Consider the following 12,708-nt stretch of genomic DNA (forward strand, 5'->3'; position numbering starts at 1 on the left):
AGCAGCATGAGAAAAGACTAATACATCACCACAAAATGTAAGTAGTTGAGGTGATGGATACGTTAATTAGCTTGATTTAATTTTTCTACATATGTCAAAACATCATATAGTACCCTATGAAGATATACAATAAAAAAGAAAAAAATAACAAAACATGATATTATGTTGAATAAAGAAACACGCTTTACATATAAAGATTCAGACAACTCAAAAGTAAAGGGATGGATAAAGTTATCCTATGAAAACACAATTATAATACCCAAAGGACTATAAATCATGCTGCTATAAAGACACATGCACACGTATGTTTATTGCGGTACTATTCACAATAGCAAAGACTTGGAACCAACCCAAATGTCCAACAACGATAGACTGGATTAAGAAAATGTGGCACATATACACCATGGAATACTACGCAGCCATAAAAAATGATGAGTTCATGTCCTTTGTAGGGACATGGATGAAACTGGAAATCATCATTCTCAGTAAACTATCGCAAGGACAAAAAACCAAACACCTCATGTTCTCACTCATAGGTGGGAATTGAACAATGAGAACTCATGGACACAGGAAGTGGAACATCACACTCCGAGGACTGTTGTGGGGTGGGGGGAGGCGGGAGGGACAGCATTAGGAGATATACCTAATGCTAAATGACGAGTTAATGGGTGCAGCAAACTGACACGGCACATGGATACATATGTAACAAACCTGCACATTGTGCACATGTACCCTAAAACCTAAAGTATAATAATAAAATAAAATAAAATAAAAGCTGAAATAGCCCTATTAAATTTCAGATGAAGCACACATCAAAATAAGGAAGATGACTGGACACAGTGACTCACTCACACCTGTGATCCCAGCATTTTGGGAGGCTGAGGCAGGTAGATATATAGCTTGAGCTCAGGAGTTCAAGATCAGCCTGGGCAACATGGTAAAACCCCATCTCTACAAAAAATACAGAAATTAGTTGGCATGAGGTTACAGGCCTATAGCCCAGCTACTAGGGAGGCTGAGGTGGTAGGTGAAAGGATCACATAAGCCTAGGAGGTTGCAGCTGCAGTGAGCCATGATTGTGCCACTGCACTCGAACCTGGGTGACAGAGTGAGACCCTGTCCCCCCAAAAACAACAAACAAAAACAAGAAAGAGTATAAGGATGAAGGTGAGCATGAGCATTACATTATGTCATAGTAGTTAATTATCAAAAAAGATGTAACTCTTACTGTATATGCACCTCTATTTGTCAGGGTTCTCTAGAGGGACAGAAGTAATAGGATATATATATAAAGGGGGGTTTATTAAGATATACATCTTAATAAGATATATATTAATATACCATTATATATTATATAATTATATAATATTCATATTATTAAATATATAATATATTAAATATATATTATATAGCATAATTATATAATATTAATAATCTAATTGATATATAATTATACTAATATATAATACATACATGTAATATATTATATATATATATATATATGTAAAGGGGAGTTTATTAAGTATTAACTCACACAATGACAAGGTCCCACAATAGGCCATCTGCAAGGAGGAGCAAAGAAAGCCAGTCTGAGTCCCAAAACTGAAGAACTTGGAGTCTGGAGTCTGATGTTTGAAGGCAGGAAGCATCCAGCATGGGAGCAAGCTGTAGGCTGGGGGGCTGGGCCATTCTAGTCTTTTCACGTTTTTCAGCCTGCTTCATATTTTAGCCATACTGGCAGCTGATTAGATGGTGCCTACCCAGATTAAGTGTGGGTCTGTCTTTCCCAGCCACTTGACTCAAATATTAATCCCCTTTGGCAAATCCCTCACAGACACACCCAGGATCAATACTTTGTATACTTCAATCCAATCAAGTTGACAGTATTAACCATCACACCACCTAACATTCAAGTGTCAAAATATGTAAGATAAAAACTAATAAAACTGTAAAAAGATAAATCTATATTTGAGGAGTTAAACATCCTTATTTTACTAGTTGATAGATAAAGCAATCTGAAAATCAGCAAAGATGCACTTGACCTGAATAAGACTATCAGTCTAATTAATCTAATTGAAATTTATAAAATACTTCATCCAATGAAATTAGATTATACATTCTGCTCATGCTCACATGGAGCATCCACCAATATACACTATATTTTGAGCCATAAAGTACACCTTAACTAATTTTAAGACTAGAAATTAAGCACAATATGTTATCCGAAGACAATACAGTTCAACGGAAAATCAATAAAGAAAAATTAGGAAAATTCCCAGATACCAGGAAACTAATCATCACACCTCTATATATACTGTGGGTAAGGGAAGAGTCTCAAAAAAGTTTTTAAAATTTTAAGAAAATGTAACATTGAAAACCTAACTTACCGAAACAAATTTGGATGCTGTAAAGATAGTGCTTAAGGAAACATTTGTAGATTTAAATGCATATATTAGAAGAGAAGAAAGCCTCTATCTTAGGAAAAGAAAAAATACAATTTAACCATAAGGCAAGCAGAAAACAGTAATAGAATTGAAGCATGGAACTGACAACAGTGAAACAATAGAGAAAATCAACAATACCAAAAGTTGGTTCATTGAAAAGTTCTATAAAGTTATTAAATCTCTAGCCAGGTTAACTAGTGAAAACAGAGTGGGTGGGGCACAAGTGAAATAATTGTGATATCATCACTATTGATAACACTGATTCCAGACACATTAAAAGATAAAAAAGAAATGTGAAAAACTCTATTCCCACACATTTGATAACATAGATTATATAGAGATTCAAACTACTGAAATTTACACAATGAAAAGCAGATAACCTGATTGTAGTATATAAATTAATTAAGGAAATTGAAAAAATAATTAAAAACCCTCCAAAAAGTAAGTACCAAGCGTAAGGTGGCTTCACTGTTGAGTGTTACTAAACCTTTACAGAGACCCATTAGCAATTCTTCACAATTCTTTCCAGAAAATAGAATCAGAGGGAAATTTTTGCAGGTTTATAGGCCAATATTATGCCAATACTATAAATAATAAAAATATTATAAGAAAGGAAAATTCCATATGAATATCTCTCATGAACCCAGACAGAAAAAGCTTCAATAAAATATTGAAGTCAAATCTAGCTATAGAAGGAATTATGAAAGATGACCAAATGAGAGATATACTAGATATGCAAGATAGATTAGACACTCCAAAATCAATGTAGTCTTCCAAATGAAACTTTTAAGTAAATATAAACTTATCATATAAATTGACGTACAAAAAGCATTGCATAATCCAATACTCATTATGTAAAATCTCAGCAAATTAGAAATAGAGAGAAACTTTCTCAAAATGATCAAGAACATCGACTAAAAAGAAACTCCTGACATCATATATAATTGTGAGAGAGTGGACACTTTACCCCTACAGCTGGAAACAGGATGTCCTCTATTTTCACTTCTATTCTATATCATACTCCTGCAATAATATGAGTTAAAAATAAATTATTAAAATGTCTTTATATTTTAAAACTAAATAAATCTATCTTTATTCTCAAGTGGCACGATTGTTTATGTGAAAAATCCCAAAGAATATACAAAGCACTACCAGAACTAATAAACAAACATAACAAGATATCAGGACATAAGATCAATATACAAATATCCATTTATTTCCTATATACCAGCAATGAAAAACTAAAATTTGAAACAGAAAGAGAATCATTATTTCCAATAGTAACAACAACAAAACTCTGAGGTACTTACGTATAAATCTTTCAAAATATAGAGTTATTGGTACTACCATAATAATTTTGAAAACTATTTAATGACTTGTGTTGACAATCCTGTGCTATACAGACAGCAATTTATAGACAACCCTTGTCCGATAACAAATATCTTGTGTGGCTCTTTGTATTAATCATTACTTTTAACTCCAAACATTGATGATGATTGACCTATTTTCTACACCCATCATTTTGCTTTTTTAAGAATATCATAATTTCCAGAATGTACATTTTGGATCTGGCTTCTTTTACTTAAAAACTCATATTTAAGATTCATGTTTTTTGTTGTGTGAGTTGATAGCTTATTACTTTTTATTGTTAAATAGTATTATTTAATGAGTTGTTCAATCTATGGATATGATTTATCTCTCCATTTATATGTTAATCCTTATTTGGTTTCTTTCTGTAGTGTTTACACTTCATCATTAAGATTCTGTGTATATATACATTATATATGTATATAAATACGTATGTATTTCCTTTTTGTTATTGTAGTGATAGATATGTTTATATATTAATGCTCTTGTATATATACTTACTATATTTCTATATTTATATTGTATTTCTATTTATGTATTAATTCTATTGATACATTTTAAACTGTAAATTCATATTTTTCATTGCTAATATAGAGAAAACAACTATATATTGTATATACTAAACTTACTTAGCAGTTCTACAAACTTTATTTGATACAGTTTTGGGGATTTTCTACATAGACAATCATGTTACATTCAAACAAAGACAGTTTTATTTCTTCCTTTCCAATCAGTGAGGTTTTGTTTTATAAAGCCTTTTTCTTGTAGAGTTTATGTCCATAAAGTTGCCCATAATATTTCCTTATTATCTTTTTAATGTTTGTAAAATCAGTAGTGATGTCTCTTTTACTTCTGCCTCAGTTACAAGAGTTTTCTATTTATGTTTCATATCCCTTCCTTGGAAACCAAAGGGAAAAAACAACATCATTGCCAAACTTTTTCCCTGTGTTTTCAACCAAAGATTCTTTAGTGCTATAGCAGAAGTTAAATTTGCTTATACAATAAAATATTGCGAATCTTGGGAATTATTTTAGTAAATTATAAGAAATGCATTAATTCAATCGATAAGGAACTGAATTTAGGAGTTTGAGAAGTAGTCTCAGGAATATCTACAGACTGTGAGAAAAGTGAGCAGAAAAGTGAAATATTTCAGTGGAATATTTCATGTACTATATATGTGTGCATATGTGGATTTTTTAGTGATCTTTGAGGAATATTGATAGAGAATAGTGTATCTTTTAAGTACATATTTTTTCTCACCTAAACATCTTGTATTTGATATTGTTCAGAGTTTATATTTTGTGGGTTTTAGTTTTATCAAAGTTAAAACCTACACAATGTTTAATTGTAATTATATATTTACATATTAGTCTCATCTACTGGATTGTAAGAGTCTAAAAAATTGACACTATGTTTTACTTATATTTGTATTCCTAGCACCTGTCATGATGCTTATGAGTACAAAATAAGATTAATTAATGTATTTAGATATTTTTGAAACAAAACATTTTTATTATATTTTTAATATGGTACAGAACTAGAATCACCACTGCTTTCCAGGGATTTATATAACATTAGCCGTGCAACAGTGCATTCTTATATTTAAAATGTGTTTGCTTTTTTTTTTTTTTTCTTCTGTAGAAGCCTAGGCAGCAAACCAAGTAGGTTTGCAGTACTGATTAAAAGCTGGGCACTGCTAAGAGCACTCTTCCTGTGTTAGCGCTCTAGGTCTTAAACTTATTAGCAGAGAAAGTGACTGAACCTCTCTAAGGCTAAGTTGTGCTTTTTGATTTTCTATTTGTAAAATAGAACAGTTACAAACCTTTGTATTTGTGAGAAATAAGTCAATTTGTGTAAGTAAAGTCGTAGGAGATGAGACTATAAAATGTAAATAATTCATTTTCTTTCTTCGTCTACCTTTCTCTCTTTTTTCTCTCCTCTTGTTCTTCCTCCTTTTCATGATTCTCTCCTCCTCCACATTTCTTCTTTCTCCTCCTTCTTTTCCTCCTCCTTCTTCTTAGTGTCTGCAAATTCAAATTATTAGATTATTATTATCAAGAGAGTACTAAAATATTCCATTAGCTTGATATACCTTCAGGATAAACCTGCACACAGTGAACTTTGTTAAGACAGAAAGTCATTAAATAAGTGTGACTATATTAGATACGGAAACCAAGCTTAAATTGGTTCAGAACAAAAGAGAATCTTTCTCTCTCTCTCACACACACACGCACACACACACCCCAAAAAGTAAAACCCAGAAAATCAAATTTTATTATAAGCATAAAGAACTCCAGGTCAAAAATGTGAGCTTTGCTTTTATTATGCCAGATACAGCGACAGAAAAATCATTAGGCTTCACTCTGAATTGTGCATGTCTAACTGAGATAAGCATTGTTTCAGCTCTGAAGGTTATAGACCATATGTCCTTATGACTTCCCTTTGTCTCTTGATGCTGGTGATCTAAGCTGGAAAATGACTTCTTAGATCACAATGAAAATTCTCATATACCCATATACTCCTCATATATTTCTTCAACAGATTTTTATTCTTAATATTATTTTAGTATAAAGAATCTCTTCTTTGTTAACTACTTGTTAATTTTGTCATACATTTACACAAAATATAAACATATAAAATATCCTTCCATATTTTATATAACAATCCTTTTGAAACAATTGTTGTAGAGCTGGCCTATATTCTCTCATGTTTTCAAGATATTCCTAGGACATTTCAAGATATAGATAATGATAATGTGATTATTTCAAACCATATTTTTCATGAATAATTCTTGATAATTATTTATTCATGATAATGATAATATTTATTCATGATAATGATGATAATTCATGATAATGATGATAATTATAATAAAATTAATTGAAATAAATTATGCCCTCTCTTATGGCTTTCTTTTAGTACATAATCCATAATTACAAATAAAATAAAGGGCTGCATATTTGTGTGCTAAAGGACCTGAAGCTTTTATGTCTGTGGGACTCTTTTTAATAAATAAACTCATCTATTAAAAATTAGGTAAAATGATGAATACATACTTAGAAGATAAAACAAAGCATAAGTGTTTTAAAGTTAATAAATAACACAGCCCCCAGAAAAACAAAGAAGCCAATGTTTAGGGTAACTGCCTGTCTATACCAGTAATCCTTTCTTTCTATGCAAGATTCATTAGTTTCAAACTCTAATCACAAAATATTCTCTCATAACAGTAATCAGGATATTGACACAAATGATACTATAACACGTGAGTATAATGCATGTGTGACTCTGACAGTGACCTTGCAAAAATGATGTCTCATCTTTTCTCCTCAGCATCCTTTTCTCTGTTGTGGACACTTTCAGGGATTTCCTAAAACATTCCCATGCTTTCTGTCTTATTTTATTTCACACATCTCTGTGGGTGCCAAAGGATCTTTCAAAAATGAAAATAAAATCATGTAACCTGCCCATGTAAACATATGATTATCTTCACTCAGCACTTAGAATCAAAATTCTTTTTCTATAGTTTACAAGGTTTTATATGACTTGACCCCTATTTATTCTCACAGCTGCCTCTTTAGCTACTCTTCTCTTTGTTCAATACACTCTTGTCTCAAGTCATTTTCACTTCTTACTATTTTAGAGACTCTCACCATGTGGATTCCAAGGTTTTCAGAGGTTCCTTCTCCAGCTTTTCATATAGCACTTTTTAAATATGTCATCTCTTACGGTGTTATCTTTTCAAAGATGATTTCTATGACCATCCCATATAAGTAATTCTATTTAAATAATTTCCATGACCATCCCATATAAGCTCTTCCCAAAGCATCATTTTACTCTCCATAATATTATTCTTTATTGTCTCATACAACTTAATAATTGTGGTATAACTAATTAATTTGATATGAATTGTTTTGTGTCTGTAATGTTTTCTCCAATTTTAAGCAAATCAACAAGTCGTTTGTATTCCTTTGCCCCACTCAGATGTGTTTCATCTTATGAATAATGTGAGGCATATGAAGAAGAAAACACAAAGATCCTGACAGAGAATGAGACCCTACGTTTTGTTCTCTGGAAATCTAAGTTCTTTAGAAATTATACAAATGGTAGGTGGGGAGAACTGAATGCCTGTGAGGAGAAAGAAGTTGAAATAAGAAAAAGAGTGTTAATTTAGTTCAGGTCTAGGGGAGAGTGGTATTCCAAAGTTAGTTGTTCTATATCCCATTACCTTTCAGAAACCTGGAGAGGTGGTTTTAATGCCAGGTCGATTTTATTTCATTGTTTGGTTTAATATCTTCTAGAAGAAATAGCTGAGTTTTAAATTACACATTTGCAACATCATATCATAGCATCAAGGTACTGCTGAGGATGGATAAGAAGCACATCAAAGTTGGCCATGATGGGATAAAGACATGGGGTAATTGGCATGCCTTTTCATCCCGCAGTTGACTCATACTGTTGTGATGACCCACAGAAAGGGAATGGCACAAATAATTCAGTGGATTCAATTTCCTGCCTCTATTATAAGATGGGACCTCAAAGTCAGATTTAATGTGATTTTAAGAAAATAAAGAAATGTGGCTTTTTGTTCTCACATCCAAATTTTTGTGCAGGATTAACGTGAATACAAAAGCATTTCTTCTTCTAACGGTTGTTTACCTCTCCCTTTATGAATTAACTTCCATATCGTTAAGACTTCTATCTGCTTAAATCAATATTACATACCCCAAAAGAAATAGACCTACCTGGTACAAAGTAGGTGCACAATATGTATATTTGTTAATCATTTAATAAAATATGATTTATAGGAAAGGAGAAGCTCAGTGAAATAAAATAATAGCCAAAGTTAAACAATTGTTTAATGCCTGAGTCTGTATTTACTTATAAATCCTGAGCTCTTAGCCACTGTCTGAAATTTCCTTTGTGTAAAGAGGAAAGCGACTGAAAACTGTTAGCACTGGTATTTACAGCATTTACAAAACAATGCACACATGTGAACATATAGAAAACGATAGTCAATAATAGTTAAAGTAGTAGGGAACAAACCTCAACTGCTATAAAGCAGCATAATAATGATTGATAGTCCCACCTGGCAACAAGATGATTACAAGGATTTTTCAGATTATGAATATGTAGCACATGAGAATAGAAAACACAGTCAATTGTCTTAGAACCAGAAATTTGATGTAGTTTCTTGAAGCAGGAGCCAGCTCCCACATCACTGGCCTATGTCAAAAAGGTAGGAGAGCTGTTTGAAGTGATAAATGTGAGAAGGCAGAAGCAGAGCTTTCTTTCAGATCTTAACAGGTGTAACCAAAACTTCTGAGCTAAACTCAGTAAGAAGCGGTTTTAAATGTCTCCCACAGTGAGTTCAAACTTCTGCAGTTAGTGGATAATTGGTGACAGATGTTGCAGAAGTAAAAGAAGAATCAACAACCTTTGAGCCTCCTACGGACCCATAGCCCCATTTGAACCTCACGTAATTATCTGCAAGTGTCCCTATTAAGGGGAATTACCATTCCAATTAAATGGGAGACCATGTTGTCAGATTTAATTTAGTTCCTTGGAAATGGTGCCAATTAAGTGCATATCCTGTTGAAAAGCACATTCCAGTTAACACAGGGTACTGTATTTAGGAGAAAATTTAAAAGTAGAAAAAAGTAATTAAAGTTTTAGCCATTTGTGGTAATACAAACTAAAAGGAAAATTCATTCTGTGAAATAAGTGTGTATTAGTTGTTTACATAAAAGACCTAATTTAAAGAAACGCAGTTGTTTTCAGTTAATTTTTCTATTCATGTTAGATGTGTAAAGCATAGCGCATAAGTAATGACCTTAAATTCTAAATAATTTAGTATAATAATCTAGCAGCCAACGTAAGAAAAACACATTATATATTGTCTTCCCATTGTATTATTTTCTTCACACACAAACATACACACACACTCACACTCACATTTATATGCCAATATGGATTATAAATTGTCTGGAATAGTGAAGTCCTGTTTATAGTCTCACTCATTTCTCAGAATCAAAGCTGCTACTTTTATTATTCATATGCCGTAATTTTCAAAAATATTTTACCAGTTTAAGTAAACAAGAAAAAAAATCGTAAACTACTTCTGTAATCTAGAAATTTCATTTAGTAAATTTAAATATCGCTATAATCCAAGTGCAACATTTCCATTCTTATTTAAAACAGAAGTATTTACTCAACTCTACTAAACGAAAACAGCCATTATTTAATAATAAGGGTTAAATATTATTGCATAAGTGAATTATTTAATTCTTTAGCAAATTACGGAAAGTCAAGTTTTAAAACAACACATAACCTCAGATTGTGGTTTTCTTAATTACCAGGCTATCAGCTCATCAGTTACCAAGCCTGATCAGATCAATCTCTTTTCTGATCTTTTCTTTAACACTGAGAAACTTTAAGGTTTTTGAATTTTTGTCTTCCTGTTTTTCTCCTGATGTCATTACAATATTATGTCTAATAGTACAGGTTGTAATTCACATGGACTTAGCTATGCTGGTTATAGGCAAGATACTTAATCCCTGCAATATAATTTTTTTTAACCTATGAATAGATAATGTTTGTACAAATTTTGATAAGACAAATTTATAGGGTTTCTAACACAGTGGCACAAAATATTCAGTTTTTAAATAACCTTTACTAATAGAGTTGTGAATATGATTATATTTCACAATATTTCAATAATATTCTAGCAGAGGAATTTGAACATCTTTAATCAAAAGACCATAAATTTGTGACCTAAAATCAATGAGCTTATAATTCAGAAACACTCATAAAAAGCTATTTGAATTAGTATAATAGATTACGACTTTTGAGTCTTTATCTATAAAATAGAACAATACAACCTACATTGTATGGAAATTCTATTAATTAAATAAAATACAAAAATTAAGTATTACTTAATCTGACATATAGTATGTTCACAATAAATGGTGAAAATATACTAGAATTTAATTTAAAGGACATTTCATTTGGTGGTACTTAAGATTTTTACTGTCCAAATAAATAATTGAAGAGAAATGGCTCAGAACTTTCTAATACTAAATAAAATATTAGGAAGTAACAAACTTTCTAGGAATATCAAAAAGAATAACTCAATATTCTTCTATACCAAGGCAAACAATAGTAAACTGATGAAAGCCAAAGACAGTGAGAAAAACCTTATATAAACTACCTTCAAATAAAATACATTTTGCCATCATATAAGCAATATGTACACTCACAGATGACTTCTCAAAAGAGACAATTAGAACAAGAAAATGAGAGAACAATATCTACAAAATTTTGAAAGGAAATGATTAATCTTGTAGAATTCTTTTTTCAAAAAATGTATCCTTTGGAAAAGAAGACGATAAAGGGCATTTTAGGCAAACTAGAGAACTGATTACAAGTTGGCTTGCAATAAAAGGAATACTAAATTATTTTCATTAGATTCTAAGAAAATTACACCATAAGTATGGTTAGAGTTGTAAAATTTTTTATGAACAATAAAAAGTAAATCTAAATTAAAAATAAATATATAAAATGGTAATACCTTATGTGTATGTAGAAATTTAAATATGATAGATGGATATCAACAGCATGTTGAAAACAAGGTATAAACTACTAAACTGTGGTAGGTTATATAAATATTTGCAATTATTCACACTTGCTTGTAGAGGGGATTTTTAATTCTGTCTATTGACATCTGACTTGTGGTGCCTTTTCTTGAGAAAGAAACCTGCTTCCAATGACATACAGAGCCAAGGGTTTACTTTAGATAGTGAAATGTACATGTAAGTTGCATATTCCCTTTCAGCAAGTTTTAAAAACCATTACAAGGCTTCCTCAACATTTTATTTTCTGTGCTAGGAAAACTTCATGAACCAGATAGGGGTTGTTCTTTTAACTTAGAACTGAGAATGAAAACTGGTGGAATAGAGCTCTATTGATCTCAAATGATGTGTTGTGTAAGCAAGAAATAACAGGTTGTTGTGAAACAGGATGAGGACAAAATAAATTATAAAATGGTATCAACCAAAAAGCAAGCTACAAAATAGTGAAAATAATTAGGAAAATGGCAGATTTAAGCCAAATGTATCAGTAATTACATTACATGAAAATAACATAAAAGTCCAATGGAAGATAAAGATTATAAAATAGGATTATTTTTCTCTAAAATGTGGTGCCTAAGATAAAAGTGCACAAAAGTACTTGTGCATAATCCAAGGAAAGCTTTTGGAACTATGTTGACAGACTTTTGGGTATTTAAAAAAAAGAGGGGAATATATGGACAGACGGAAGGATCAACAGAGAGACATATAGATAGAAGTAGTCAATTTATAATTATAACACTTTCAATTCCCCAGTAAAAAAAAATTATAAATTTCAGGCATCTAATTATTTCGCTTAAAATATAAAGCAAAATTAGACTAACATATGGAGATAAACAAAATAATCCATAATCATAGTAGACACATTTTAAAAAATTCCTTAGTAATTTATTTAATTTGAAGACACAGAAAGTAAAACCAACGTTAGTGTGTTTTTATTCCAAAACAATTTATTTTTTATTTTTTTTTGAGACAGAGTCTCGCTCTGTCGCCCAGGCTGGAGTGCAGTGGTGCAATCTTGGCTCACTGCAAGCTCCGCCTCCCGGGTTCACGCCATTCTCCTGCCTCAGCCTCTCGGAGTTGCTGGGACTACAGGCGCCCGCCACCACGCCCGGCTAATTTTTTTGTATTTTTAGTAGAGACGGGGTTTCACCGTGGTCTCGATCTCCTGACCTCGTGATCCGCCCGCCTCAGCCTCCCAAAGTGCTGGGATTACAAGCGTGAGCCATCACGCCCGGCGACAATTTCAAACTTACAGAAAAGTTGAAAGA

Source organism: Nomascus leucogenys, chromosome 5, assembly GCF_006542625.1.
Source record: "Nomascus leucogenys isolate Asia chromosome 5, Asia_NLE_v1, whole genome shotgun sequence".
In the NCBI taxonomy this organism is placed as follows: Eukaryota; Metazoa; Chordata; class Mammalia; order Primates; family Hylobatidae; genus Nomascus; species Nomascus leucogenys.